The 27748-nt window shown below is 37.8% G+C and overlaps 32 non-coding genes across 32 annotated transcripts; all 32 read left to right on the top strand.

Annotated features, from left to right (window-relative positions):
* The first annotated feature begins 799 nt into the window (after positions 1–799).
* On the top strand, positions 800–872 carry TRNAF-GAA (transfer RNA phenylalanine (anticodon GAA)). Its single transcript has one exon. It is a non-coding gene; the product is annotated as a tRNA-Phe (tRNA).
* Positions 873–1687: 815 nt separating this feature from the next.
* On the top strand, positions 1688–1760 carry TRNAF-GAA (transfer RNA phenylalanine (anticodon GAA)). Its single transcript has one exon. It is a non-coding gene; the product is annotated as a tRNA-Phe (tRNA).
* Positions 1761–2573: 813 nt separating this feature from the next.
* On the top strand, positions 2574–2646 carry TRNAF-GAA (transfer RNA phenylalanine (anticodon GAA)). Its single transcript has one exon. It is a non-coding gene; the product is annotated as a tRNA-Phe (tRNA).
* An 812-nt stretch (positions 2647–3458) lies between these two features.
* Positions 3459–3531, top strand: TRNAF-GAA (transfer RNA phenylalanine (anticodon GAA)). The gene has a single exon. It is a non-coding gene; the product is annotated as a tRNA-Phe (tRNA).
* A 1692-nt stretch (positions 3532–5223) lies between these two features.
* On the top strand, positions 5224–5296 carry TRNAF-GAA (transfer RNA phenylalanine (anticodon GAA)). Its single transcript has one exon. It is a non-coding gene; the product is annotated as a tRNA-Phe (tRNA).
* An 812-nt stretch (positions 5297–6108) lies between these two features.
* Positions 6109–6181, top strand: TRNAF-GAA (transfer RNA phenylalanine (anticodon GAA)). The gene has a single exon. It is a non-coding gene; the product is annotated as a tRNA-Phe (tRNA).
* Positions 6182–6526: 345 nt separating this feature from the next.
* Positions 6527–6599, top strand: TRNAF-AAA (transfer RNA phenylalanine (anticodon AAA)). Its single transcript has one exon. It is a non-coding gene; the product is annotated as a tRNA-Phe (tRNA).
* Positions 6600–7196: 597 nt separating this feature from the next.
* On the top strand, positions 7197–7269 carry TRNAF-GAA (transfer RNA phenylalanine (anticodon GAA)). Its single transcript has one exon. It is a non-coding gene; the product is annotated as a tRNA-Phe (tRNA).
* Positions 7270–7411: 142 nt separating this feature from the next.
* Positions 7412–7484, top strand: TRNAF-GAA (transfer RNA phenylalanine (anticodon GAA)). Its single transcript has one exon. It is a non-coding gene; the product is annotated as a tRNA-Phe (tRNA).
* Positions 7485–7626: 142 nt separating this feature from the next.
* On the top strand, positions 7627–7699 carry TRNAF-GAA (transfer RNA phenylalanine (anticodon GAA)). The gene has a single exon. It is a non-coding gene; the product is annotated as a tRNA-Phe (tRNA).
* An 814-nt stretch (positions 7700–8513) lies between these two features.
* TRNAF-AAA (transfer RNA phenylalanine (anticodon AAA)) lies at positions 8514–8586 on the top strand. The gene has a single exon. It is a non-coding gene; the product is annotated as a tRNA-Phe (tRNA).
* Positions 8587–9397: 811 nt separating this feature from the next.
* Positions 9398–9470, top strand: TRNAF-GAA (transfer RNA phenylalanine (anticodon GAA)). Its single transcript has one exon. It is a non-coding gene; the product is annotated as a tRNA-Phe (tRNA).
* Positions 9471–10285: 815 nt separating this feature from the next.
* Positions 10286–10358, top strand: TRNAF-GAA (transfer RNA phenylalanine (anticodon GAA)). The gene has a single exon. It is a non-coding gene; the product is annotated as a tRNA-Phe (tRNA).
* An 813-nt stretch (positions 10359–11171) lies between these two features.
* On the top strand, positions 11172–11244 carry TRNAF-GAA (transfer RNA phenylalanine (anticodon GAA)). The gene has a single exon. It is a non-coding gene; the product is annotated as a tRNA-Phe (tRNA).
* An 810-nt stretch (positions 11245–12054) lies between these two features.
* On the top strand, positions 12055–12127 carry TRNAF-GAA (transfer RNA phenylalanine (anticodon GAA)). The gene has a single exon. It is a non-coding gene; the product is annotated as a tRNA-Phe (tRNA).
* An 815-nt stretch (positions 12128–12942) lies between these two features.
* On the top strand, positions 12943–13015 carry TRNAF-GAA (transfer RNA phenylalanine (anticodon GAA)). Its single transcript has one exon. It is a non-coding gene; the product is annotated as a tRNA-Phe (tRNA).
* An 813-nt stretch (positions 13016–13828) lies between these two features.
* TRNAF-GAA (transfer RNA phenylalanine (anticodon GAA)) lies at positions 13829–13901 on the top strand. The gene has a single exon. It is a non-coding gene; the product is annotated as a tRNA-Phe (tRNA).
* Positions 13902–14716: 815 nt separating this feature from the next.
* TRNAF-GAA (transfer RNA phenylalanine (anticodon GAA)) lies at positions 14717–14789 on the top strand. Its single transcript has one exon. It is a non-coding gene; the product is annotated as a tRNA-Phe (tRNA).
* Positions 14790–15602: 813 nt separating this feature from the next.
* TRNAF-GAA (transfer RNA phenylalanine (anticodon GAA)) lies at positions 15603–15675 on the top strand. Its single transcript has one exon. It is a non-coding gene; the product is annotated as a tRNA-Phe (tRNA).
* An 811-nt stretch (positions 15676–16486) lies between these two features.
* Positions 16487–16559, top strand: TRNAF-GAA (transfer RNA phenylalanine (anticodon GAA)). The gene has a single exon. It is a non-coding gene; the product is annotated as a tRNA-Phe (tRNA).
* Positions 16560–17371: 812 nt separating this feature from the next.
* TRNAF-GAA (transfer RNA phenylalanine (anticodon GAA)) lies at positions 17372–17444 on the top strand. The gene has a single exon. It is a non-coding gene; the product is annotated as a tRNA-Phe (tRNA).
* Positions 17445–18257: 813 nt separating this feature from the next.
* Positions 18258–18331, top strand: TRNAF-GAA (transfer RNA phenylalanine (anticodon GAA)). The gene has a single exon. It is a non-coding gene; the product is annotated as a tRNA-Phe (tRNA).
* Positions 18332–19146: 815 nt separating this feature from the next.
* TRNAF-GAA (transfer RNA phenylalanine (anticodon GAA)) lies at positions 19147–19219 on the top strand. Its single transcript has one exon. It is a non-coding gene; the product is annotated as a tRNA-Phe (tRNA).
* An 811-nt stretch (positions 19220–20030) lies between these two features.
* On the top strand, positions 20031–20103 carry TRNAF-GAA (transfer RNA phenylalanine (anticodon GAA)). Its single transcript has one exon. It is a non-coding gene; the product is annotated as a tRNA-Phe (tRNA).
* Positions 20104–20700: 597 nt separating this feature from the next.
* Positions 20701–20773, top strand: TRNAF-AAA (transfer RNA phenylalanine (anticodon AAA)). The gene has a single exon. It is a non-coding gene; the product is annotated as a tRNA-Phe (tRNA).
* Positions 20774–20915: 142 nt separating this feature from the next.
* Positions 20916–20988, top strand: TRNAC-GCA (transfer RNA cysteine (anticodon GCA)). Its single transcript has one exon. It is a non-coding gene; the product is annotated as a tRNA-Cys (tRNA).
* Positions 20989–21802: 814 nt separating this feature from the next.
* TRNAF-GAA (transfer RNA phenylalanine (anticodon GAA)) lies at positions 21803–21875 on the top strand. The gene has a single exon. It is a non-coding gene; the product is annotated as a tRNA-Phe (tRNA).
* Positions 21876–22687: 812 nt separating this feature from the next.
* Positions 22688–22760, top strand: TRNAF-AAA (transfer RNA phenylalanine (anticodon AAA)). Its single transcript has one exon. It is a non-coding gene; the product is annotated as a tRNA-Phe (tRNA).
* An 810-nt stretch (positions 22761–23570) lies between these two features.
* TRNAF-AAA (transfer RNA phenylalanine (anticodon AAA)) lies at positions 23571–23643 on the top strand. Its single transcript has one exon. It is a non-coding gene; the product is annotated as a tRNA-Phe (tRNA).
* An 815-nt stretch (positions 23644–24458) lies between these two features.
* TRNAF-GAA (transfer RNA phenylalanine (anticodon GAA)) lies at positions 24459–24531 on the top strand. Its single transcript has one exon. It is a non-coding gene; the product is annotated as a tRNA-Phe (tRNA).
* A 1679-nt stretch (positions 24532–26210) lies between these two features.
* On the top strand, positions 26211–26283 carry TRNAF-GAA (transfer RNA phenylalanine (anticodon GAA)). Its single transcript has one exon. It is a non-coding gene; the product is annotated as a tRNA-Phe (tRNA).
* An 813-nt stretch (positions 26284–27096) lies between these two features.
* On the top strand, positions 27097–27169 carry TRNAF-GAA (transfer RNA phenylalanine (anticodon GAA)). The gene has a single exon. It is a non-coding gene; the product is annotated as a tRNA-Phe (tRNA).
* The last annotated feature ends 579 nt before the right edge of the window (positions 27170–27748 follow it).

Below are 27748 nucleotides of genomic sequence, written 5' to 3'. Positions count from 1 at the left end.
GTTTTTTTGTTACAGAATAGCAATTTAGCAGCAGAAACTGCCGTGTTCAGGTTCTGGTCTTCAAGATCATTTCATGTTATTACAGTTTGCATTATTATTAGCCCCAATAAAAGAATTTCTTATTAGTAGAGCTTGGCGAAATAGCTCAGTTGTGAGAACATTAGACTGAAGATCTAAGGGTGTCTTGTTCAATCCTGGGGTTTAGCATGGTTGGGTGTTTGCTTTTGCTACTGAATAGCAATTTAGCAGCAAAAATTGTTGTTTTCAGTTTTTGATCTTGAAAAACATTTTATGCTATTTCAGTTTGCAAAATCTTTAGCTCCAAAAAAAGACATTCTTATCAGTATAGCTTGCCAAAATAGCTCAGTTGTGAGAGCAATAGACTGAAGACCTTAAAATCCCTAGTACGATCGTGGGTTTCCACATGTTTGGGTGTTTGCATTTTGTTACTGAGTAGCAATTCAGCAAAAAGAAATTTAGCAGCAGAAACGTTTATTTTCAGGTTTCGCCCTCTAGGACACTTGATGTTCTTTCAGTTTGCCTTATCTTAAACACCAAAAAAGACTTTCCAAGTGTCAGACGTAGCTGCAAAAGCTGATTTGGGAGAGCATTAGAATGAAGATCTATAAGTCCCTGGTTCGATCCCGGGTTTCGGCATGTTTAGTAGCTGTATTTTTGTTACAGAATAGCAATTTACCAGCAGAATCTTTCATTATAAGGTGTTGCTCTTCAAGAACACTTGATGCTCTTTTTTTCCCAACCTAAAACCCCAAATACGACTTCACATCTATCACAATTAGCCGAAATAGCTCAGTTGGGAGAGCGTTAGACTGAAGATCTAAAGGTCCCTTGTTCGATCCCGGGTTTCGGCATATTTAGTTGCTGTTTTTTTTTGTTACAGAATAGCAATTTAGCAGCAGAAACTGCCGTGTTCAGGTTCTGGTCTTCAAGAACATTTCATGTTTTTACAGTTTGCATTATTATTAGCCCCAATAAAATAATTTCTTATTAGTAGAGCTTGGCGAAATAGCTCAGTTGTGACAACATTAGACTGAAGATCTAAGGGTGTCTTGTTCAATCCTGGGGTTTAGCATGGTTGGGTGTTTGCTTTTGCTACTGAATAGCAATTTAGCAGCAAAAACTGTTGTGTTCAGGTTTTGATCTTGAAAAGCATTTTATGTTATTTCAGTTTGCAAAATCTTTAGCTCCTAAAAAAAGATATTCTTATCAGTATAGCTTGCCAAAATAGCTCAGTTGTGAGAGCAATAGACTGAAGACCTTAAAATCCCTAGTACGATCGTGGGTTTCCACATGTTTGGGTGTTTGCAGTTTGTTACTGAGTAGCAAGTCAGCAAAAAGAAATTTAGCAGCAGAAACTTTCATTTTCAGGTTTCGCCCTCTAGGACACTTGATGTTCTTTCAGTTTGCCTTATCTTAAACACCAAAAAAGACTTTTTAAACGTCAGACTTACACGCACTAGCTCTTTTTTGAGAGCATTAAACTGAAGATCTAAAGCTCCTGGGTTCGATCCCAGGATTCGGCATGTTTAGTTGCTGTATTTTTTTTACAGAATAGCAATTTACCAGCAGAATCTTTCATTATCAGGTGTTGTTCATCAAGAACACTTAATGCTCTTTTTTTCCCCAGCCTAAAACCCCAAATACAGCTTGTCATCTTTCACAATTAGCCAAAATAGCTCAGTTGGGAGAGCGTTAGACTGAAGATCTAAAGGTCCCTGGTTCGATCCCGGGTTTCGGCATATTTAGTTGCTGTTTTTTTGTTACAGAATAGCAATTTAGCAGCAGAAACTGCCGTGTTCAGGTTCTGGTCTTCAAGAACATTTCATGTTATTACAGTTTGCATTATTATCAGCCCCAATAAAATAATTTCTTATTAGTAGAGCTTGGCGAAATAGCTCAGTTGTGACAACATTAGACTGAAGATCTAAGGGTGTCTTGTTCAATCCTGGGGTTTAGCATGGTTGGGTGTTTGCTTTTGCTACTGAATAGCAATTTAGCAGCAAAAACTGTTGTGTTCAGGTTTTGATCTTGAAAAGCATTTTATGTTATTTCAGTTTGCAAAATCTTTAGCTCCTACAAAAAGACATTCTTATCAGTATAGCTTGCCAAAATAGCTCAGTTGTGAGAGCAATAGACTGAAGACCTTAAAATCCCTAGTACGATCGTGGGTTTCCACATGTTTGGGTGTTTGCAGTTTGTTACTGAGTAGCAAGTCAGCAAAAAGAAATTTAGCAGCAGAAACTTTCATTTTCAGGTTTCGCCCTCTAGGACACTTGATGTTCTTTCAGTTTGCCTTATCTTAAACACCAAAAAAGACTTTCTAAACGTCAGACTTACACGCAATAGCTCTTTTGTGAGAGCATTAAACTGAAGATCTAAAGCTCCTGGGTTCGATCCCAGGATTCGGCATGTTTAGTTGCTGTATTTTTGTTACAGAATAGCAATTTACCAGCAGAATCTTTCATTATCAGGTGTTGTTCATCAAGAACACTTAATGCTCTTTTTTTCCCCAGCCTAAAACCCCAAATACAGCTTGACATCTTTCACAATTAGCCGAAATAGCTCAGTTGGGAGAGCGTTAGACTGAAGATCTAAAGGTCCCTGGTTCGATCCCGGGTTTTGGCATATTTAGTTGCTGTTTTTTTGTTACAGAATAGCAATTTAGCAGCAGAAACTGCCGTGTTCAGGTTCTGGTCTTCAAGATCATTTCATGTTATTACAGTTTGCATTATTATTAGCCCCAATAAAATAATTTCTTATTAGTAGAGCTTGGCGAAATAGCTCAGTTGTGACAACATTAGACTGAAGATCTAAGGGTGTCTTGTTCAATCCTGGGGTTTAGCATGGTTGGGTGTTTGCTTTTGCTACTGAATAGCAATTTAGCAGCAAAAACTGTTGTTTTCAGTTTTTTATCTTGAAAAACATTTTATGTTATTTCAGTTTGCAAAATCTTTAGCTCCAAAAAAAGACATTCTTATCAGTATAGCTTGCCAAAATAGCTCAGTTGTGAGAGCAATAGACTGAAGACCTTAAAATCCCTAGTACGATCGTGGGTTTCCACATGTTTGGGTGTTTGCATTTTGTTACTGAGTAGCAATTCAGCAAAAAGAAATTTAGCAGCAGAAACGTTTATTTTCAGGTTTCGCCCTCTAGGACACTTGATGTTCTTTCAGTTTGCCTTATCTTAAACACCAAAAAAAGACTTTCCAAATGTCAGACGTAGCTGCAATAGCTCATTTGGGAGAGCATTAGACTGAAGATCTATAAGTCACTGGTTCGATCCCAGGTTTCGGCATGTTTAGTAGCTGTATTTTTGTTACAGAATAGCAATTTACAAGAAGAATCTTTTATTATCAGGTGTTGCTCTTCAAGAACACTTGATGCTCTTTTTTTCCCAACCTAAAACCCCAAATACGACTTCACATCTGCCTCAATTAGCCGAAATAGCTCAGTTGGGAGAGCGTTAGACTGAAGATCTAAAGGTCCCTGGTTCGATCCTGGGTTTTGGCATATTTAGTTGCTGGTTTTTTTGTTACAGAATAGCAATTTAACAGCAGAAACTGCCGTGTTCAGGTTCTGGTCTTCAAGAACATTTCATGTTATTACAGTTTGCATTATTATTAGCCCCAATAAAAGAATTTCTTATTAGTAGAGCTTGGCGAAATAGCTCAGTTGTGACAACATTAGACTGAAGATCTAAGGGTGTCTTGTTCAATCCTGGGGTTTAGCATGGTTGGGTGTTTGCTTTTGCTACTGAATAGCAATTTAGCAGCAAAAACTGTTGTTTTCAGTTTTTGATCTTGAAAAACATTTTATGTTATTTCAGTTTGCAAAATCTTTAGCTCCAAAAAAAGACATTCTTATCAGTATAGCTTGCCAAAATAGCTCAGTTGTGAGAGCAATAGACTGAAGACCTTAAAATCCCTAGTACGATTGTGGGTTTCCACATGTTTGGGTGTTTGCATTTTGTTACTGAGTAGCAATTCAGCAAAAAGAAATTTAGCAGCAGAAACGTTTATTTTCAGGTTTCGCCCTCTAGGACACTTGATGTTCTTTCAGTTTGCCTTATCTTAAACACCAAAAAAGACTTTCCAAATGTCAGACGTAGCTGCAATAGCTCATTTGGGAGAGCATTAGACTGAAGATCTATAAGTCCCTGGTTCGATCCCGGGTTTCGGCATGTTTAGTAGCTGTATTTTTGTTACAGAATAGCAATTTACCAGCAGAATCTTTTATTATCAGGTGTTGCTCTTCAAGAACACTTGATGCTCTTTTTTTCCCAACCTAAAACCCCAAATACGACTTCACATCTGTCACAATTAGCCGAAATAGCTCAGTTGGGAGAGCGTTAGACTGAAGATCTAAAGGTCCCTGGTTCGGTTTCGGCATATTTAGTTGCTGTTTTTTTTGTTACAGAATAGCAATTTAGCAGCAGAAACTGCAGTGTTCAGGTTCTGGTCTTCAAGAACATTTCATGTTATTACAGTTTGCATTATTATTAGCCCCAATAAAATAATTTCTTATTAGTAGAGCTTGGCGAAATAGCTCAGTTGTGACAACATTAGACTGAAGATCTAAGGGTGTCTTGTTCAATCCTGGGGTTTAGCATGGTTGGGTGTTTGCTTTTGCTACTGAATAGCAATTTAGCAGCAAAAACTGTTGTGTTCAGGTTTTGATCTTGAAAAGCATTTTATGTTATTTCAGTTTGCAAAATCTTTAGCTCCTAAAAAAAGACATTCTTATCAGTATAGCTTGCCAAAATAGCTCAGTTGTGAGAGCAATAGACTGAAGACCTTAAAATCCCTAGTACGATCGTAGGTTTCCACATGTTTGGGTGTTTGCAGTTTGTTACTGAGTAGCAAGTCAGCAAAAAGAAATTTAGCAGCAGAAACTTTCATTTTCAGGTTTCGCCCTCTAGGACACTTGATGTTCTTTCAGTTTGCCTTATCTTAAACACCAAAAAAGACTTTCTAAACGTCAGACTTACACGCAATAGCTCTTTTGTGAGAGCATTAAACTGAAGATCTAAAGCTCCTGGGTTCGATCCCAGGATTCGGCATGTTTAGTTGCTGTATTTTTGTTACAGAATAGCAATTTACCAGCAGAATCTTTCATTATCAGGTGTTGTTCATCAAGAACACTTAATGCTCTTTTTTTCCCCAGCCTAAAACCCCAAATACAGCTTCACATCTTTCACAATTAGCCGAAATAGCTCAGTTGGGAGAGCGTTAGACTGAAGAGCTAAAGGTTCCTGGTTCGATCCCGGGTTTCGGCATATTTAGTTCCTGTTTTTTTGTTACAGAATAGCAATTTAGCAGCAGAAACTGCCGTGTTCAGGTTCTGGTCTTCAAGATCATTTCATGTTATTACAGTTTGCATTATTATTAGCCCCAATAAAAGAATTTCTTATTAGTAGAGCTTGGCGAAATAGCTCAGTTGTGACAACATTAGACTGAAGATCTAAGGGTGTCTTGTTCAATCCTGGGGTTTAGCATGGTTGGGTGTTTGCTTTTGCTACTGAATAGCAATTTAGCAGCAAAAACTGTTGTTTTCAGTTTTTGATCTTGAAAAACATTTTATGTTATTTCAGTTTGCAAAATCTTTAGCTCCAAAAAAAGACATTCTTATCAGTATAGCTTGCCAAAATAGCTCAGTTGTGAGAGCAATAGACTGAAGACCTTAAAATCCCTAGTACGATCGTGGGTTTCCACATGTTTGGGTGTTTGCATTTTGTTACTGAGTAGCAATTCGGCAAAAAGAAATTTAGCAGCAGAAACGTTTATTTTCAGGTTTCGCCCTCTAGGACACTTGATGTTCTTTCAGTTTGCCTTATCTTAAACACCAAAAAAGACTTTCCAAATGTCAGACGTAGCTGCAATAGCTCATTTGGGAGAGCATTAGACTGAAGATCTATAAGTCCCTGGTTCGATCCCGGGTTCCGGCATGTTTAGTAGCTGTATTTTTGTTACAGAATAGCAATTTACCAGCAGAATCTTTTATTATCAGGTGTTGCTCTTCAAGAACACTTGATGCTCTTTTTTTTCCCAACCTAAAACCCCAAATACGACTTCACTTCTGTCACAATTAGCCGAAATAGCTCAGTTGGGAGAGCGTTAGACTGAAGATCTAAAGGTCCCTGGTTCGATCCCGGGTTTCGGCATATTTAGTTGCTGTTTTTTTTGTTACAGAATAGCAATTTAGCAGCAGAAACTGCCGTGTTCAGGTTCTGGTCTTCTTTCAGTTTGCCTTATCTTAAACACCAAAAAAGACTTTCTAAACGTCAGACTTACAAACAATAGCTCTTTTGTGAGAGCATTAAACTGAAGATCTAAAGCTCCTGGGTTCGGTCCCAGGATTCGGCATGTTTAGTTGCTGTATTTTTGTTACAGAATAGCAATTTACCAGCAGAATCTTTCATTATCAGGTGTTGTTCATCAAGAACACTTAATGCTCTTTTTTTCCCCAGCCTAAAACCCCAAATACGGCTTCACATTTTTCTCAATTAGCCGATATAGCTCAGTTGGTAGAGCGTTAGACTAAAGATCTAAAGGTCCCTGGTTTGATCCCGGGTTTTGGCATATTTAGTTGCTGTTTTTTTGTTACAGAATAGCAATTTAGCAGCAGAAACTGCCGTGTTCAGGTTCTGGTCTTCAAGTTCATTTCATGTTATTACAGTTTGCATTATTATTAGCCCCAATAAAAGAATTTCTTATTAGTAGAGCTTGGCGAAATAGCTCAGTTGTGAGAACATTAGACTGAAGATCTAAGGGTGTCTTGTTCAATCCTGGGGTTTAGCATGGTTGGGTGTTTGCTTTTGCTACTGAATAGCAATTTAGCAGCAAAAACTGTTGTTTTCAGTTTTTGATCTTGAAAAACATTTTATGTTATTTCAGTTTGCAAAATCTTTAGCTCCAAAAAAAGACATTCTTATCAGTATAGCTTGCCAAAATAGCTCAGTTGTGAGAGCAATAGACTGAAGACCTTAAAATCCCTAGTACGATCGTGGGTTTCCACATGTTTGGGTGTTTGCATTTTGTTACTGAGTAGCAATTCAGCAAAAAAGAAATTTAGCAGCAGAAATGTTTATTTTCAGGTTTCGCCCTCTAGGACACTTGATGTTCTTTCAGTTTGCCTTATCTTAAACACCAAAAAAGACTTTCCAAATGTCAGACGTAGCTGCAATAGCTCATTTGGGAGAGCATTAGACTGAAGATCTAAAAGTCCCTGGTTCGATCCCGGGTTTCGGCATGTTTAGTAGCTGTATTTTTGTTACAGAATAGCAATTTACCAGCAGAATTTTTCATTATAAGGTGTTGCTCTTCAAGAACACTTAATGCTCTTTTTTTCCCAACCTAAAACCCCAAATACGACTTCACATTTGTCACAATTAGCCGAAATAGCTCAGTTGGGAGAGCGTTAGACTGAAGATCTAAAGGTCCCTGGTTCGATCCTGGGTTTCGGCATGTTTAGTAGCTGTATTTTTGTTACAGAATAGCAATTTACCAGCAGAATCTTTTATTATCAGGTGTTGCTCTTCAAGAACACTTGATGCTCTTTTTTTCCCAACCTAAAACCCCAAATACGACTTCACATCTGTCACAATTAGCCGAAATAGCTCAGTTGGGAGAGCGTTAGACTGAAGATCTAAAGGTCCCTGGTTCGATCCCGGGTTTCGGCATAATTAGTTGCTGTTTTTTTTGTTACAGAATAGCAATTTAGCAGCAGAAACTGCCGTGTTCAGGTTCTGGTCTTCAAGAACATTTCATGTTATTACAGTTTGCATTATTATTAGCCCCAATAAAATAATTTCTTATTAGTAGAGCTTGGCGAAATAGCTCAGTTGAGACAACATTAGACTGAAGATCTAAGGGTGTCTTGTTCAATCCTGGGGTTTAGCATGGTTGGGTGTTTGCTTTTGCTACTGAATAGCAATTTAGCAGCAAAAACTGTTGTGTTCAGGTTTTGATCTTGAAAAGCATTTTATGTTATTTCAGTTTGCAAAATCTTTAGCTCCTAAAAAAAGACATTCTTATCAGTATAGCTTGCCAAAATAGCTCAGTTGTGAGAGCAATAGACTGAAGACCTTAAAATCCCTAGTACGATCGTGGGTTTCCACATGTTTGGGTGTTTGCAGTTTGTTACTGAGTAGCAAGTCAGCAAAAAGAAATTTAGCAGCAGAAACTTTCATTTTCAGGTTTCGCCCTCTAGGACACTTGATGTTCTTTCAGTTTGCCTTATCTTAAACACCAAAAAAGACTTTCTAAACGTCAGACTTACAAACAATAGCTCTTTTGTGAGAGCATTAAACTGAAGATCTAAAGCTCCTGGGTTCGATCCCAGGATTCGGCATGTTTAGTTGCTGTATTTTTGTTACAGAATAGCAATTTACCAGCAGAATCTTTCATTATCAGGTGTTGTTCATCAAGAACACTTAATGCTCTTTTTTTCCCCAGCCTAAAACCCCAAATACGGCTTCACATTTTTCACAATTAGCCGAAATAGCTCAGTTGGTAGAGCGTTAGACTAAAGATCTAAAGGTCCCTGGTTCGATCCCGGGTTTCTGCATATTTAGTTGCTGTTTTTTTGTTACAGAATAGCAATTTAGCAGCAGAAACTGCCGTGATCAGGTTCTGGTCTTCAAGTTCATTTCATGTTATTACAGTTTGCATTATTATTAGCCCCAATAAAAGAATTTCTTATTAGTAGAGCTTGGCGAAATAGCTCAGTTGTGAGAACATTAGACTGAAGATCTAAGGGTGTCTTGTTCAATCCTAGGGTTTAGCATGGTTGGGTGTTTGCTTTTGCTACTGAATAGCAATTTAGCAGCAAAAACTGTTGTTTTCAGTTTTTGATCTTGAAAAACATTTTATGTTATTTCAGTGTGCAAAATCTTTAGCTCCAAAAAAAGACATTCTTATCAGTATAGCTTGCCAAAATAGCTCAGTTGTGAGAGCAATAGACTGAAGACCTTAAAATCCCTAGTACGATCGTGGGTTTCCACATGTTTGGGTGTTTGCATTTTGTTACTGAGTAGCAATTCAGCAAAAAGAAATTTAGCAGCAGAAACGTTTATTTTCAGGTTTCGCCCTCTAGGACACTTGATGTTCTTTCAGTTTGCCTTATCTTAAACACCAAAAAAGACTTTCCAAATGTCAGACGTAGCTGCAATAGCTCATTTGGGAGAGCATTAGACTGAAGATCTATAAGTCCCTGGTTCGATCCTGGGTTTCGGCATGTTTAGTAGCTGTATTTTTGTTACAGAATAGCAATTTACCAGCAGAATCTTTCATTATAAGGTGTTGCTCTTCAAGAACACTTGATGCTCTTTTTTTCCCAACCTAAAACCCCAAATACGACTTCACATCTGTCACAATTAGCCGAAATAGCTCAGTTGGGAGAGCGTTAGACTGAAGATCTAAAGGTCCCTGGTTCGATCCCGGGTTTCGGCATATTTAGTTGCTGTTTTTTTTTGTTACAGAATAGCAATTTAGCAGCAGAAACTGCCATGTTCAGGTTCTGGTCTTCAAGAACATTTCATGTTTTTACAGTTTGCATTATTATTAGCCCCAATAAAATCATTTCTTATTAGTAGAGCTTGGCGAAATAGCTCAGTTGTGACAACATTAGACTGAAGATCTAAGGGTGTCTTGTTCAATCCTGGGGTTTAGCATGGTTGGGTGTTTGCTTTTGCTACTGAATAGCAATTTAGCAGCAAAAACTGTTGTGTTCAGGTTTTGATCTTGAAAAGCATTTTATGTTATTTCAGTTTGCAAAATCTTTAGCTCCTAAAAAAAGATATTCTTATCAGTATAGCTTGCCAAAATAGCTCAGTTGTGAGAGCAATAGACTGAAGACCTTAAAATCCCTAGTACGATCGTGGGTTTCCACATGTTTGGGTGTTTGCAGTTTGTTACTGAGTAGCAAGTCAGCAAAAAGAAATTTAGCAGCAGAAACTTTCACTTTCAGGTTTCGCCCTCTAGGACACTTGATGTTCTTTCAGTTTGCCTTATCTTAAACACCAAAAAAGACTTTTTAAACGTCAGACTTACACGCACTAGCTCTTTTGTGAGAGCATTAAACTGAAGATCTAAAGCTCCTGGGTTCGATCCCAGGATTCGGCATGTTTAGTTGCTGTATTTTTTTTACAGAATAGCAATTTACCAGCAGAATCTTTCATTATCAGGTGTTGTTCATCAAGAACACTTAATGCTCTTTTTTTCCCCAGCCTAAAACCCCAAATACAGCTTGTCAACTTTCACAATTAGCCAAAATAGCTCAGTTGGGAGAGCGTTAGACTGAAGATCTAAAGGTCCCTGGTTCGATCCCGGGTTTCGGCATATTTAGTTGCTGTTTTTTTGTTACAGAATAGCAATTTAGCAGCAGAAACTGCCGTGTTCAGGTTCTGGTCTTCAAGAACATTTCATGTTATTACAGTTTGCATTATTATTAGCCCCAATAAAATAATTTCTTATTAGTAGAGCTTGGCGAAATAGCTCAGTTGTGACAACATTAGACTGAAGATCTAAGGGTGTCTTGTTCAATCCTGGGGTTTAGCATGGTTGGGTGTTTGCTTTTGCTACTGAATAGCAATTTAGCAGCAAAAACTGTTGTGTTCAGGTTTTGATCTTGAAAAGCATTTTATGTTATTTCAGTTTGCAAAATCTTTAGCTCCTACAAAAAGACATTCTTATCAGTATAGCTTGCCAAAATAGCTCAGTTGTGAGAGCAATAGACTGAAGACCTTAAAATCCCTAGTACGATCGTGGGTTTCCACATGTTTGGGTGTTTGCAGTTTGTTACTGAGTAGCAAGTCAGCAAAAAGAAATTTAGCAGCAGAAACTTTCATTTTCAGGTTTCGCCCTCTAGGACACTTGATGTTCTTTCAGTTTGCCTTATCTTAAACACCAAAAAAGACTTTCTAAACGTCAGACTTACACGCAATAGCTCTTTTGTGAGAGCATTAAACTGAAGATCTAAAGCTCCTGGGTTCGATCCCAGGATTCGGCATGTTTAGTTGCTGTATTTTTGTTACAGAATAGCAATTTACCAGCAGAATCTTTCATTATCAGGTGTTGTTCATCAAGAACACTTAATGCTCTTTTTTTCCCCAGCCTAAAACCCCAAATACAGCTTGACATCTTTCACAATTAGCCGAAATAGCTCAGTTGGGAGAGCGTTAGACTGAAGATCTAAAGGTCCCTGGTTCGATCCCGGGTTTCGGCATATTTAGTTGCTGTTTTTTTGTTACAGAATAGCAATTTAGCAGCAGAAACTGCCGTGTTCAGGTTCTGGTCTTCAAGATCATTTCATGTTATTACAGTTTGCATTATTATTAGCCCCAATAAAAGAATTTCTTATTAGTAGAGCTTGGCGAAATAGCTCAGTTGTGAGAACATTAGACTGAAGATCTAAGGGTGTCTTGTTCAATCCTGGGGTTTAGCATGGTTGGGTGTTTGCTTTTGCTACTGAATAGCAATTTAGCAGCAAAAACTGTTGTTTTCAGTTTTTGATCTTGAAAAACATTTTATGCTATTTCAGTTTGCAAAATCTTTAGCTCCAAAAAAGACATTCTTATCAGTATAGCTTGCCAAAATAGCTCAGTTGTGAGAGCAATAGACTGAAGACCTTAAAATCCCTAGTACGATCGTGGGTTTCCACATGTTTGGGTGTTTGCATTTTGTTACTGAGTAGCAATTCAGCAAAAAGAAATTTAGCAGCAGAAACGTTTATTTTCAGGTTTCGCCCTCTAGGACACTTGATGTTCTTTCAGTTTGCCTTATCTTAAACACCAAAAAAGACTTTCCAAGTGTCAGACGTTGCTGCAAAAGCTGATTTGGGAGAGCATTAGACTGAAGATCTATAAGTCCCTGGTTCGATCCCGGGTTTCGGCATGTTTAGTAGCTGTATTTTTGTTACAGAATAGCAATTTACCAGCAGAATCTTTCATTATAAGGTGTTGCTCTTCAAGAACACTTGATGCTCTTTTTTTCCCAACCTAAAACCCCAAATACGACTTCACATCTGTCACAATTAGCCGAAATAGCTCAGTTGGGAGAGCGTTAGACTGAAGATCTAAAGGTCCCTTGTTCGATCCCGGGTTTCGGCATATTTAGTTGCTGTTTTTTTTTGTTACAGAATAGCAATTTAGCAGCAGAAACTGCCGTGTTCAGGTTCTGGTCTTCAAGAACATTTCATGTTTTTACAGTTTGCATTATTATTAGCCCCAATAAAATCATTTCTTATTAGTAGAGCTTGGCGAAATAGCTCAGTTGTGACAACATTAGACTGAAGATCTAAGGGTGTCTTGTTCAATCCTGGGGTTTAGCATGGTTGGGTGTTTGCTTTTGCTACTGAATAGCAATTTAGCAGCAAAAACTGTTGTGTTCAGGTTTTGATCTTGAAAAGCATTTTATGTTATTTCAGTTTGCAAAATCTTTAGCTCCTAAAAAAAGATATTCTTATCAGTATAGCTTGCCAAAATAGCTCAGTTGTGAGAGCAATAGACTGAAGACCTTAAAATCCCTAGTACGATCGTGGGTTTCCACATGTTTGGGTGTTTGCAGTTTGTTACTGAGTAGCAAGTCAGCAAAAAGAGATTTAGCAGCAGAAACTTTCATTTTCAGGTTTCGCCCTCTAGGACACTTGATGTTCTTTCAGTTTGCCTTATCTTAAACACCAAAAAAGACTTTTTAAACGTCAGACTTACACGCACTAGCTCTTTTCTGAGAGCATTAAACTGAAGATCTAAAGCTCCTGGGTTCGATCCCAGGATTCGGCATGTTTAGTTGCTGTATTTTTTTTACAGAATAGCAATTTACCAGCAGAATCTTTCATTATCAGGTGTTGTTCATCAAGAACACTTAATGCTCTTTTTTTCCCCAGCCTAAAACCCCAAATACGACTTCACATCTGTCACAATTAGCCGAAATAGCTCAGTTGGGAGAGCGTTAGACTGAAGATCTAAAGGTCCCTGGTTCGATCCCGGGTTTCGGCATATTTAGTTGCTGTTTTTTTTGTTACAGAATAGCAATTTAGCAGCAGAAACTGCCGTGTTCAGGTTCTGGTCTTCAAGAACATTTCATGTTATTACAGTTTGCATTATTATTAGCCCCAATAAAATAATTTCTTATTAGTAGAGCTTGGCGAAATAGCTCAGTTGTGACAACATTAGACTGAAGATCTAAGGGTGTCTTGTTCAATCCTGGGGTTTAGCATGGTTGGGTGTTTGCTTTTGCTACTGAATAGCAATTTAGCAGCAAAAACTGTTGTGTTCAGGTTTTGATCTTGAAAAGCATTTTATGTTATTTCAGTTTGCAAAATCTTTAGCTCCTAAAAAAAGACATTCTTATCAGTATAGCTTGCCAAAATAGCTCAGTTGTGAGAGCAATAGACTGAAGACCTTAAAATCCCTAGTACGATCGTGGGTTTCCACATGTTTGGGTGTTTGCATTTTGTTACTGAGTAGCAATTCAGCAAAAAGAAATTTAGCAGCAGAAACGTTTATTTTCAGGTTTCGCCCTCTAGGACACTTGATGTTCTTTCAGTTTGCCTTATCTTAAACACCAAAAAAGACTTTCCAAGTGTCAGACGTAGCTGCAAAAGCTGATTTGGGAGAGCATTAGACTGAAGATCTATAAGTCCCTGGTTCGATCCCGGGTTTCGGCATGTTTAGTAGCTGTGTTTTTGTTACAGAATAGCAATTTACCAGCAGAATCTTTCATTATAAGGTGTTGCTCTTCAAGAACACTTGATGCTCTTTTTTTCCCAACCTAAAACCCCAAATACGACTTCACATCTGTCACAATTAGCAGAAATAGCTCAGTTGGGAGAGCGTTAGACTGAAGATCTAAAGGTCCCTGGTTCGATCCCGGGTTTCGGCATATTTAGTTGCTGTTTTTTTTTTGTTACAGAATAGCAATTTAGCAGCAGAAACTGCCGTGTTCAGGTTCTGGTCTTCAAGAACATTTCATGTTTTTACAGTTTGCATTATTATTAGCCCCAATAAAATCATTTCTTATTAGTAGAGCTTGGCGAAATAGCTCAGTTGTGACAACATTAGACTGAAGATCTAAGGGTGTCTTGTTCAATCCTGGGGTTTAGCATGGTTGGGTGTTTGCTTTTGCTACTGAATAGCAATTTAGCAGCAAAAACTGTTGTGTTCAGGTTTTGATCTTGAAAAGCATTTTATGTTATTTCAGTTTGCAAAATCTTTAGCTCCTAAAAAAGATATTCTTATCAGTATAGCTTGCCAAAATAGCTCAGTTGTGAGAGCAATAGACTGAAGACCTTAAAATCCCTAGTACGATCGTTGGTTTCCACATGTTTGGGTGTTTGCAGTTTGTTACTGAGTAGCAAGTCAGCAAAAAGAAATTTAGCAGCAGAAACTTTCACTTTCAGGTTTCGCCCTCTAGGACACTTGATGTTCTTTCAGTTTGCCTTATCTTAAACACCAAAAAAGACTTTTTAAACGTCAGACTTACACGCACTAGCTCTTTTGTGAGAGCATTAAACTGAAGATCTAAAGCTCCTGGGTTCGATCCCAGGATTCGGCATGTTTAGTTGCTGTATTTTTTTTACAGAATAGCAATTTACCAGCAGAATCTTTCATTATCAGGTGTTGTTCATCAAGAACACTTAATGCTATTTTTTTCCCCAGCCTAAAACCCCAAATACAGCTTGTCATCTTTCACAATTAGCCAAAATAGCTCAGTTGGGAGAGCGTTAGACTGAAGATCTAAAGGTCCCTGGTTCGATCCCGGGTTTCGGCATATTTAGTTGCTGTTTTTTTGTTACAGAATAGCAATTTAGCAGCAGAAACTGCCGTGTTCAGGTTCTGGTCTTCAAGAACATTTCATGTTATTACAGTTTGCATTATTATCAGCCCCAATAAAATAATTTCTTATTAGTAGAGCTTGGCAAAATAGCTCAGTTGTGACAACATTAGACTGAAGATCTAAGGGTGTCTTGTTCAATCCAGGGGTTTAGCATGGTTGGGTGTTTGCTTTTGCTACTGAATAGCAATTTAGCAGCAAAAACTGTTGTGTTCAGGTTTTGATCTTGAAAAGCATTTTATGTTATTTCAGTTTGCAAAATCTTTAGCTCCTACAAAAAGACATTCTTATCAGTATAGCTTGCCAAAATAGCTCAGTTGTGAGAGCAATAGACTGAAGACCTTAAAATCCCTAGTACGATCGTGGGTTTCCACATGTTTGGGTGTTTGCAGTTTGTTACTGAGTAGCAAGTCAGCAAAAAGAAATTTAGCAGCAGAAACTTTCATTTTCAGGTTTCGCCCTCTAGGACACTTGATGTTCTTTCAGTTTGCCTTATCTTAAACACCAAAAAAGACTTTCTAAACGTCAGACTTACACGCAATAGCTCTTTTGTGAGAGCATTAAACTGAAGATCTAAAGCTCCTGGGTTCGATCCCAGGATTCGGCATGTTTAGTTGCTGTATTTTTGTTACAGAATAGCAATTTACCAGCAGAATCTTTCATTATCAGGTGTTGTTCATCAAGAACACTTAATGCTCTTTTTTTCCCCAGCCTAAAACCCCAAATACAGCTTGACATCTTTCACAATTAGCCGAAATAGCTCAGTTGGGAGAGCGTTAGACTGAAGATCTAAAGGTCCCTGGTTCGATCCCGGGTTTCGGCATATTTAGTTGCTGTTTTTTTGTTACAGAATAGCAATTTAGCAGCAGAAACTGCCATGTTCAGGTTCTGGTCTTCAAGATCATTTCATGTTATTACAGTTTGCATTATTATTAGCCCCAATAAAAGAATTTCTTATTAGTAGAGCTTGGCGAAATAGCTCAGTTGTGAGAACATTAGACTGAAGATCTAAGGGTGTCTTGTTCAATCCTGGGGTTTAGCATGGTTGGGTGTTTGCTTTTGCTACTGAATAGCAATTTAGCAGCAAAAACTGTTGTTTTCAGTTTTTGATCTTGAAAAACATTTTATGCTATTTCAGTTTGCAAAATCTTTAGCTCCAAAAAAAGACATTCTTATCAGTATAGCTTGCCAAAATAGCTCAGTTGTGAGAGCAATAGACTGAAGACCTTAAAATCCCTAGTACGATCGTGGGTTTCCACATGTTTGGGTGTTTGCATTTTGTTACTGAGTAGCAATTCAGCAAAAAGAAATTTAGCAGCAGAAACGTTTATTTTCAGGTTTCGCCCTCTAGGACACTTGATGTTCTTTCAGTTTGCCTTATCTTAAACACCAAAAAAGACTTTCCAAATGTCAGACGTAGCTGCAATAGCTCATTTGGGAGAGCATTAGACTGAAGATCTATAAGTCACTGGTTCGATCCCAGGTTTCGGCATGTTTAGTAGCTGTATTTTTGTTACAGAATAGCAATTTACAAGAAGAATCTTTTATTATCAGATGTTGCTCTTCAAGAACACTTGATGCTCTTTTTTTCCCAACCTAAAACCCCAAATACGACTTCACATCTGTCACAATTAGCCGAAATAGCTCAGTTGGGAGAGCGTTAGACTGAAGATCTAAAGGTCCCTGGTTCGATCCTGGGTTTCGGCATATTTAGTTGCTGGTTTTTTTGTTACAGAATAGCAATTTAACAGCAGAAACTGCCGTGTTCAGGTTCTGGTCTTCAAGAACATTTCATGTTATTACAGTTTGCATTATTATTAGCCCCAATAAAAGAATTTCTTATTAGTAGAGCTTGGCGAAATAGCTCAGTTGTGACAACATTAGACTGAAGATCTAAGGGTGTCTTGTTCAATCCTGGGGTTTAGCATGGTTGGGTGTTTGCTTTTGCTACTGAATAGCAATTTAGCAGCAAAAACTGTTGTTTTCAATTTTTGATCTTGAAAAACATTTTATGTTATTTCAGTTTGCAAAATCTTTAGCTCCAAAAAAAGACATTCTTATCAGTATAGCTTGCCAAAATAGCTCAGTTGTGAGAGCAATAGACTGTAGACCTTAAAATCCCTAGTACGATCGTGGGTTTCCACATGTTTGGGTGTTTGCATTTTGTTACTGAGTAGCAATTCAGCAAAAAGAAATTTAGCAGCAGAAACGTTTATTTTCAGGTTTCGCCCTCTAGGACACTTGATGTTCTTTCAGTTTGCCTTATCTTAAACACCAAAAAAGACTTTCCAAATGTCAGACGTAGCTGCAATAGCTCATTTGGGAGAGCATTAGACTGAAGATCTATAAGTCACTGGTTCGATCCCGGGTTTCGGCATGTTTAGTAGCTGTATTTTTGTTACAGAATAGCAATTTACCAGCAGAATCTTTTATTATCAGGTGTTGCTCTTCAAGAACACTTGATGCTCTTTTTTTCCCAACCTAAAACCCCAAATACGACTTCACATCTGTCACAATTAGCCGAAATAGCTCAGTTGGGAGAGCAATAGACTGAAGATATAAAGGTCCCTGGTTCGATTCCGGGTTTCGGCATATTTAGTTGCTGTTTTTTTTTGTTACAGAATAGCAATTTAGCAGCAGAAACTGCCGTGTTCAGGTTCTGGTCTTCAAGAACATTTCATGTTATTACAGTTTGCATTATTATTAGCCCCAATAAAATAATTTCTTATTAGTAGAGCTTGGCGAAATAGCTCAGTTGTGAGAACATTAGACTGAAGATCTAAGGGTGTCTTGTTCAATCCTGGGGTTTAGCATGGTTTGGTGTTTGCTTTTGCTACTGAATAGCAATTTAGCAGCAAAAACTGTTGTTTTCAGTTTTTGATCTTGAAAAACATTTTATGCTATTTCAGTTTGCAAAATCTTTAGCTCCAAAAAAAGACATTCTTATCAGTATAGCTTGCCAAAATAGCTCAGTTGTGAGAGCAATAGACTGAAGACCTTAAAATCCCTAGTACGATCGTGGGTTTCCACATGTTTGGGTGTTTGCATTTTGTTACTGAGTAGCAATTCAGCAAAAAGAAATTTAGCAGCAGAAACGTTTATTTTCAGGTTTCGCCCTCTAGGACACTTGATGTTCTTTCAGTTTGCCTTATCTTAAACACCAAAAAAGACTTTCCAAATGTCAGACGTAGCTGCAAAAGCTGATTTGGGAGAGCATTAGACTGAAGATCTATAAGTCCCTGGTTCGATCCCGGGTTTCGGCATGTTTAGTAGCTGTATTTTTGTTACAGAATAGCAATTTACCAGCAGAATCTTTCATTATAAGGTGTTGTTCTTCAAGAACACTTGATGCTCTTTTTTTCCCAACCTAAAACCCCAAATACGACTTCACATCTGTCACAATTAGCCGAAATAGCTCAGTTGGGAGAGCTGTTAGACTGAAGATCTAAAGGTCCCTGGTTCGATCCCGGGTTTCGGCATATTTAGTTGCTGTTTTTTTTGTTACAGAATAGCAATTTAGCAGCAGAAACTGCCGTGTTCAGGTTCTGGTCTTCAAGAACATTTCATGTTATTACAGTTTGCATTATTATTAGCCCCAATAAAAGAATTTCTTATTAGTAGAGCTTGGCGAAATAGCTCAGTTGTGACAACATTAGACTGAAGATCTAAGGGTGTCTTGTTCAATCCTGGGGTTTAGCATGGTTGGGTGTTTGCTTTTGCTACTGAATAGCAATTTAGCAGCAAAAACTGTTGTTTTCAGTTTTTGATCTTGAAAAACATTTTATGTTATTTCAGTTTGCAAAATCTTTAGCTACAAAAAAAATGACATTCTTATCAGTATAGCTTGCCAAAATAGCTCAGTTGTGAGAGCAATAGACTGAAGACCTTAAAATCCCTAGTACGATCGTGGGTTTCCACATGTTTGGGTGTTTGCATTTTGTTACTGAGTAGCAATTCAGCAAAAAGAAATTTAGCAGCAGAAACTTTCATTTTCAGGTTTCGCCCTCTAGGACACTTGATGTTCTTTCAGTTTGCCTTATCTTAAACACCAAAAAAGACTTTCTAAACGTCAGACTTACACGCAATAGCTCTTTTGTGAGAACATTAAACTGAATATCTAAAGGTCCTGGGTTTGATCCCAGGATTCGGCATGTTTAGTTGCTGTATTTTTGTTACAGAATAGCAATTTACCAGCAGAATCTTTCATTATCAGGTGTTGTTCATCAAGAACACTTAATGCTCTTTTTTTCCCCTGCCTAAAACCCCAAATACGGCTTGACATCTTTCACAATTAGCCAAAATAGCTCAGTTGGGAGAGCGTTAGACTGAATATCTAAAGGTCCCTGGTTCGATCCCGGGTTTTGGCATATTTAGTTGCTGTTTTTTTGTTACAGAATAGCAATTTAGCAGCAGAAACTGCCGTATTCAGGTTCTGGTCTTCAAGATCATTTCATGTTATTACAGTTTGCATTATTATTAGCCCCAATAAAAGAATTTCTTATTAGTAGAGCTTGGCGAAATAGCTCAGTTGTGAGAACATTAGACTGAAGATCTAAGGGTGTCTTGTTCAATCCTGGGGTTTAGCATGGTTGGGTGTTTGCTTTTGCTACTGAATAGCAATTTAGCAGCAAAAACTGTTGTTTTCAGTTTGTGATCTTGAAAAACATTTTATGTTATTTCAGTTTGCAAAATCTTTAGCTCCAAAAAAAGACATTCTTATCAGTATAGCTTGCCAAAATAGCTCAGTTGTGAGAGCAATAGACTGAAGACCTTAAAATCCCTAGTACGATCATGGGTTTCCACATGTTTGGGTGTTTGCATTTTGTTACTGAGTAGCAATTCAGCAAAAAGAAATTTAGCAGCAGAAACTTTTATTTTCAGGTTTCGCCCTCTAGGACACTTGATGTTCTTTCAGTTTGCCTTATCTTAAACACCAAAAAAGACTTTCCAAATGTCAGACGTAGCTGCAATAGCTCATCTGGGAGAGCATTAGACTGAAGATCTATAAGTCCCTGGTTCGATCCCGGGTTTCGGCATGCTTAGTAGCTGTATTTTTGTTACAGAATAGCAATTTACCAGCAGAATCTTTCATTATAAGGTGTTGCTCTTCAAGAACACTTGATGCTCTTTTTTTCCCAACCTAAAACCCCAAATACGACTTCACATCTGTCACAATTAGCCGAAATAGCTCAGTTGGGAGAGCGTTAGACTGAAGATCTAAAGGTCCCTGGTTCGATCCTGGGTTTCGGCATATTTAGTTGCTGTTTTTTTTGTTACAGAATAGCAATTTAACAGCAGAAACTGCCGTGTTCAGGTTCTGGTCTTCAAGAACATTTCATGTTATTACAGTTTGCATTATTATTAGCCCCAATAAAAGAATTTCTTATTAGTAGAGCTTGGCGAAATAGCTCAGTTGTGACAACATTAGACTGAAGATCTAAGGGTGTCTTGTTCAATCCTGGGGTTTAGCATGGTTGGGTGTTTGCTTTTGCTACTGAATAGCAATTTAGCAGCAAAAACTGTTGTTTTCAATTTTTGATCTTGAAAAACATTTTATGTTATTTCAGTTTGCAAAATCTTTAGCTCCAAAAAAAGACATTCTTATCAGTATAGCTTGCCAAAATAGCTCAGTTGTGAGAGCAATAGACTGAAGACCTTAAAATCCCTAGTACGATCGTGGGTTTCCACATGTTTGGGTGTTTGCATTTTGTTACTGAGTAGCAATTCAGCAAAAAGAAATTTAGCAGCAGAAACGTTTATTTTCAGGTTTCGCCCTCTAGGACACTTGATGTTCTTTCAGTTTGCCTTATCTTAAACACCAAAAAAGACTTTCCAAATGTCAGACGTAGCTGCAATAGCTCATTTGGGAGAGCATTAGACTAAAGATCTATAAGTCCCTGGTTCGATCCCGGGTTTCGGCATGTTTAGTAGCTGTATTTTTGTTACAGAATAGCAATTTACCAGCAGAATCTTTCATTATAAGGTGTTGCTCTTCAAGAACACTTGATGCTCTTTTTTTCCCAACCTAAAACCCCAAATACGACTTCACATCTGTCACAATTAGCCGAAATAGCTCAGTTGGGAGAGCGTTAGACTGCAGATCTAAAGGTCCCTGGTTCTATCCCGGGTTTCGGCATATTTAGTTGCTGTTTTTTTTGTTACAGAATAGCAATTTAGCAGCAGAAACTGCCGTGTTCAGGATCTGGTCTTCAAGAACATTTCATGTTATCACAGTTTGCATTATTATTAGCCCCAATAAAAGAATTTCTTATTAGTAGAGCTTGGCGAAATAGCTCAGTTGTGACAACATTAGACTGAAGATCTAAGGGTGTCTTGTTCAATCCTGGGGTTTAGCATGGTTGGGTGTTTGCTTTTGCTACTGAATAGCAATTTAGCAGCAAAAACTGTTGTGTTCAGGTTTTGATCTTGAAAAGCATTTTATGTTATTTCAGTTTGCAAAATCTTTAGCTCCTAAAAAAAGACATTCTTATCAGTATAGCTTGCCAAAATAGCTCAGTTGTGAGAGCAATAGACTGAAGACCTTAAAATCCCTAGTACGATCGTGGGTTTCCACATGTTTGGGTGTTTGCAGTTTGTTACTGAGTAGCAATTCAGCAAAAAGAAATTTAGCAGCAGAAACGTTTATTTTCAGGTTTCGCCCTCTAGGACACTTGATGTTCTTTCAGTTTGCCTTATCTTAAACACCAAAAAAGACTTTCTAAACGTCAGACTTACACGCAATAGCTCTTTTGTGAGAACATTAAACTGAAGATCTAAAGGTCCTGGGTTTGATCCCAGGATTCGGCATGTTTAGTTGCTGTATTTTTGTTACAGAATAGCAATTTACCAGCAGAATCTTTCATTATCAGGTGTTGTTCATCAAGAACACTTAATGCTCTTTTTTTCCCCTGCCTAAAACCCCAAATACGGCTTGACATCTTTCACAATTAGCCAAAATAGCTCAGTTGGGAGAGCGTTAGACTGAAGATCTAAAGGTCCCTGGTTCGATCCCGGGTTTTGGCATATTTAGTTGCTGTTTTTTTGTTACAGAATAGCAATTTAGCAGCAGAAACAGCCGTATTCAGGTTCTGGTCTTCAAGATCATTTCATGTTATTACAGTTTGCATTATTATTAGCCCCAATAAAAGAATTTCTTATTAGTAGAGCTTGGCGAAATAGCTCAGTTGTGAGAACATTAGACTGAAGATCTAAGGGTGTCTTGTTCAATCCTGGGGTTTAGCATGGTTGGGTGTTTGCTTTTGCTACTGAATAGCAATTTAGCAGCAAAAACTGTTGTTTTCAGTTTGTGATCTTGAAAAACATTTTATGTTATTTCAGTTTGCAAAATCTTTAGCTCCAAAAAAAGACATTCTTATCAGTATAGCTTGCCAAAATAGCTCAGTTGTGAGAGCAATAGACTGAAGACCTTAAAATCCCTAGTACGATCGTGGGTTTCCACATGTTTGGGTGTTTGCATTTTGTTACTGAGTAGCAATTCAGCAAATAGAAATTTAGCAGCAGAAACGTTTATTTTCAGGTTTCGCCCTCTAGGACACTTGATGTTCTTTCAGTTTGCCTTATCTTAAACACCAAAAAAGACTTTCTAAACGTCAGACTTACAAACAATAGCTCTTTTGTGAGAGCATTAAACTGAAGATCTAAAGCTCCTGGGTTCGATCCCAGGATTCGGCATGTTTAGTTGCTGTATTTTTGTTACAGAATAGCAATTTACCAGCAGAATCTTTCATTATCAGGTGTTGTTCATCAAGAACACTTAATGCTCTTTTTTTCCCCAGCCTAAAACCCCAAATACGGCTTCACATTTTTCACAATTAGCAAATATAGCTCAGTTGGTAGAGCGTTAGACTAAAGATCTAAAGGTCCCTGGTTCGATCCCGGGTTTCTGCATATTTAGTTGCTGTTTTTTGTTACAGAATAGCAATTTAGCAGCAGAAACTGCCGTGTTCAGGTTCTGGTCTTCAAGTTCATTTCATGTTATTACAGTTTGCATTATTATTAGCCCCAATAAAAGAATTTCTTATTAGTAGAGCTTGGCGAAATAGCTCAGTTGTGACAACATTAGACTGAAGATCTAAGGGTGTCTTGTTCAATCCTGGGGTTTAGCATGGTTGGGTGTTTGCTTTTGCTACTGAATAGCAATTTAGCAGCAAAAACTGTTGTTTTCAGTTTTTGATCTTGAAAAACATTTTATGTTATTTCAGTTTGCAAAATCTTTAGCTCAAAAAAAAGACATTCTTATCAGTATAGCTTGCCAAAATAGCTCAGTTGTGAGAGCAATAGACTGAAGACCTTAAAATCCCTAGTACGATCGTGGGTTTCCACATGTTTGGGTGTTTGCATTTTGTTACTGAGTAGCAATTCAGCAAAAAGAAATTTAGCAGCAGAAACGTTTATTTTCAGGTTTCGCCCTCTAGGACACTTGATGTTCTTTCAGTTTGCCTTATCCTAAACACCAAAAAAGACTTTCCAAATGTCAGACGTAGCTGCAATAGCTCATTTGGGAGAGCATTAGACTGAAGATCTATAAGTCCCTGGTTCGATCCCGGGTTTTGGCATGTTTAGTAGCTGTATTTTCATTACAGAATAGCAATTTACCAGCAGAATCTTTCATTATAAGGTGTTGCTCTTCAAGAACACTTGATGCTCTTTTTTTCCCAACCTAAAACCCCAAATACGACTTCACATCTGTCACAATTAGCCGAAATAGCTCAGTTGGGAGAGCGTTAGACTAAAGATCTAAAGGTCTCTGGTTCTATCCCGGGTTTCGGCATATTTAGTTGCTGTTTTTTTTGTTACAGAATAGCAATTTAGCAGCAGAAACTGCCGTGTTCAGGTTCTGGTCTTCAAGAACATTTCATGTTATCACAGTTTGCATTATTATTAGCCCCAATAAAAGAATTTCTTATTAGTAGAGCTTGGCGAAATAGCTCAGTTGTGACAACATTAGACTAAAGATCTAAGGGTGTCTTGTTCAATCCTGGGGTTTAGCATGGTTGGGTGTTTGCTTTTGCTACTGAATAGCAATTTAGCAGCAAAAACTGTTGTGTTCAGGTTTTGATCTTGAAAAGTATTTTATGTTATTTCAGTTTGCAAAATCTTTAGCTCCTAAAAAAAGACATTCTTATCAGTATAGCTTGCCAAAATAGCTCAGTTGTGAGAGCAAAAGACTGAAGACCTTAAAATCCCTAGTACGATCGTGGGTTTCCACATGTTTGGGTGTTTGCAGTTTGTTACTGAGTAGCAATTCAGCAAAAAGAAATTTAGCAGCAGAAACTTTCATTTTCAGGTTTCGCCCTCTAGGACACTTGATGTTCTTTCAGTTTGCCTTATCTTAAACACCAAAAAAGACTTTCTAAACGTCAGACTTACACGCAATAGCTCTTTTGTGAGAGCATTAAACTGAAGATCTAAAGGTCCTGGGTTTGATCCCAGGATTCGGCATGTTTAGTTGCTGTATTTTTGTTACAGAATAGCAATTTACCAGCAGAATCTTTCATTATCAGGTGTTGTTCATCAAGAACACTAAATGCTCTTTTTTTTCCCCAGCCTAAAACCCCAAATACGGCTTGACATCTTTCACAATTAGCCAAAATAGCTCAGTTGGGAGAGCGTTAGACTGAAGTTCTAAAGGTCCCTGGTTCGATCCCGGGTTTCGGCATATTTAGTTGCTGTTTTTTTGTTACAGAATAGCAATTTAGCAGCAGAAACTGCCGTGTTCAGGTTCTGGTCTTCAAGATCATTTCATGTTATTACAGTTTGCATTATTATTAGCCCCAATAAAATAATTTCTTATTAGTAGAGCTTGGCGAAATAGCTCAGTTGTGAGAACATTAGACTGAAAATCTAAGGGTGTCTTGTTCAATCCTGGGGTTTAGCATGGTTGGGTGTTTGCTTTTGCTACTGAATAGCAATTTAGGAGCAAAAACTGTTGTTTTCAGTTTTTGATCTTGAAAAACATTTTATGTTATTTCAGTTTGCAAAATCTTTAGCTCCAAAAAAAGACATTCTTATCAGTATAGCTTGCCAAAATAGCTCAGTTGTGAGAGCAATAGACTGAAGACCGTAAAATCCCTAGTACGATCGTGGGTTTCCACATGTTTGGGTGTTTGCATTTTGTTACTGAGTAGCAATTCAGCAAAAAGAAATTTAGCAGCAGAAACGTTTATTTTCAGGTTTCGCCCTCTAGGACACTTGATGTTCTTTCAGTTTGCCTTATCTTAAACACCAAAAAAGACTTTCCAAATGTCAGACGTAGCTGCAATAGCTCATTTGGGAGAGCATTAGACTGAAGATCTATAAGTCCCTGGTTCGATCCTGGGTTTTGGCATGTTTAGTAGCTGTATTTTTGTTACAGAATAGCAATTTACCAGCAGAATCTTTCATTATAAGGTGTTGCTCTTCAAGAACACTTGATGCTCTTTTTTTCCCAACCTAAAACCCCAAATACGACTTCACATCTGTCACAATTAGCTGAAATAGCTCAGTTGGGAGAGCGTTAGACTGAAGATCCCGGGTTTCGGCATATTTAGTTGCTGTTTTTTTTGTTACAGAATAGCAATTTAGCAGCAGAAACTGCCGTGTTCAGGTTCTGTTCTTCAAGAACATTTCATGTTATTACAGTTTGCATTATTATTAGCCCCAATAAAATAATTTCTTATTAGTAGAGCTTGGCGAAGTTGCTCAGTTGTGAGAACATTAGACTGAAGATCTAAGGGTGTCTTGTTCAATCCTGGGGTTTAGCATGGTTGGGTATTTGCTTTTGCTACTGAATAGCAATTTAGCAGCAAAAACTGTTGTGTTCAGGTTTTGATCTTGAAAAGCATTTTATGTTATTTCAGTTTGCAAAATCTTTAGCTCCTAAAAAAAGACATTCTTATCAGTATAGCTTGCCAAAATAGCTCAGTTGTGAGAGCAATAGACTGAAGACCTTAAAATCCCTAGTACGATCGTGGGTTTCCACATGTTTGGGTGTTTGCAGTTTGTTACTGAGTAGCAAGTCAGCAAAAAGAAATTTAGCAGCAGAAACTTTCATTTTCAGGTTTCGCCCTCTAGGACACTTGATGTTCTTTCAGTTTGCCTTATCTTAAACACCAAAAAAGACTTTTTAAACGTCAGACTTACACGCAATAGCTCTTTTGTGAGAGCATTAAAATGAAGATCTAAAGGTCCTGGGTTCGATCCCAGGATTCGGCATGTTTAGTTGCTGTATTTTTGTTACAGAATAGCAATTTACCAGCAGAATCTTTCATTATCAGGTGTTGTTCATCAAGAACACTTAATGCTCTTTTTTTTCCCCAGCCTAAAACCCCAAATACGGCTTGACATCTTTCACAATTAGCCGAAATAGCTCAGTTTGGAGAGCGTTAGACTGAAGATCTAAAGGTCCCTGGTTCGATACTGGGATTCGGCATATTTAGTTGCTGTTTTTTTGTTACAGAATAGCAATTTAGCAGCAGAAACTGCCGTGTTCAGGTTCTGGTCTTCAAGATCATTTCATGTTATTACAGTTTGCATTATTATTAGCCCCAATAAAAGAATTTCTTATTAGAAGAGCTTGGCGAAATAGCTCAGTTGTGACAACATTAGACTGAAGATCTAAGGGTGTCTTGTTCAATCCTGGGGTTTAGCATGGTTGGGTGTTTGCTTTTGCTACTGAATAGCAATTTAGCAGCAAAAACTGTTGTTTTCAGTTTTTGATCTTGAAAAACATTTGATGTTATTTCAGTTTGCAAAATCTTTAGCTCCAAAAAAAGACATTTTTATCAGTATAGCTTGCCAAAATAGCTCAGTTGTGAGAGCAATAGACTGAAGACCTTAAAATCCCTAGTACGATCGTGGGTTTCCACATGTTTGGGTGTTTGCATTTTGTTACTGAGTAGCAATTCAGCAAAAAGAAATTTAGCAGCAGAAACGTTTATTTTCAGGTTTCGCCCTCTAGGACACTTGATGTTCTTTCAGTTTGCCTTATCTTAAACACCAAAAAAGACTTTCTAAACGTCAGACTTACACGCAATAGCTCTTTTGTGAGAGCATTAAACTGAAGATCTAAAGGTCCTGGGTTTGATCCCAGGATTCGGCATGTTTAGTTGCTGTATTTTTGTTACAGAATAGCAATTTACCAGCAGAATCTTTCATTATCAGGTGTTGTTCATCAAGAACACTTAATGCTCTTTTTTTTCCCCAGCCTAAAACCCCAAATACGGCTTGACATCTTTCATAATTAGCCAAAATAGCTCAGTTGGGAGAGCGTTAGACTGAAGTTCTAAAGGTCCCTGGTTCGATCCCGGGTTTCGGCATATTTAGTTGCTGTTTTTTTGTTACAGAATAGCAATTTAGCAGCAGAAACTGCCGTGTTCAGGTTCTGGTCTTCAAGATCATTTCATGTTATTACAGTTTGCATTATTATTAGCCCCAATAAAATAATTTCTTATTAGTAGAGCTTGGCGAAATAGCTCAGTTGTGAGAACATTAGACTGAAAATCTAAGGGTGTCTTGTTCAATCCTGGGGTTTAGCATGGTTGGGTGTTTGCTTTTGCTACTGAATAGCAATTTAGGAGCAAAAACTGTTGTTTTCAGTTTTTGATCTTGAAAAACATTTTATGTTATTTCAGTTTGCAAAATCTTTAGCTCCAAAAAAAGACATTCTTATCAGTATAGCTTGCCAAAATAGCTCAGTTGTGAGAGCAATAGACTGAAGACCGTAAAATCCCTAGTACGATCGTGGGTTTCCACATGTTTGGGTGTTTGCATTTTGTTACTGAGTAGCAATTCAGCAAAAAGAAATTTAGCAGCAGAAACGTTTATTTTCAGGTTTCGCCCTCTAGGACACTTGATGTTCTTTCAGTTTGCCTTATCTTAAACACCAAAAAAGACTT

Source organism: Pseudophryne corroboree, unplaced genomic scaffold (genome assembly GCF_028390025.1).
Source record: "Pseudophryne corroboree isolate aPseCor3 unplaced genomic scaffold, aPseCor3.hap2 scaffold_801, whole genome shotgun sequence".
NCBI lineage: Eukaryota > Metazoa > Chordata > Amphibia > Anura > Myobatrachidae > Pseudophryne > Pseudophryne corroboree.
This window is presented reverse-complemented; position numbering and strand designations above follow the sequence as displayed.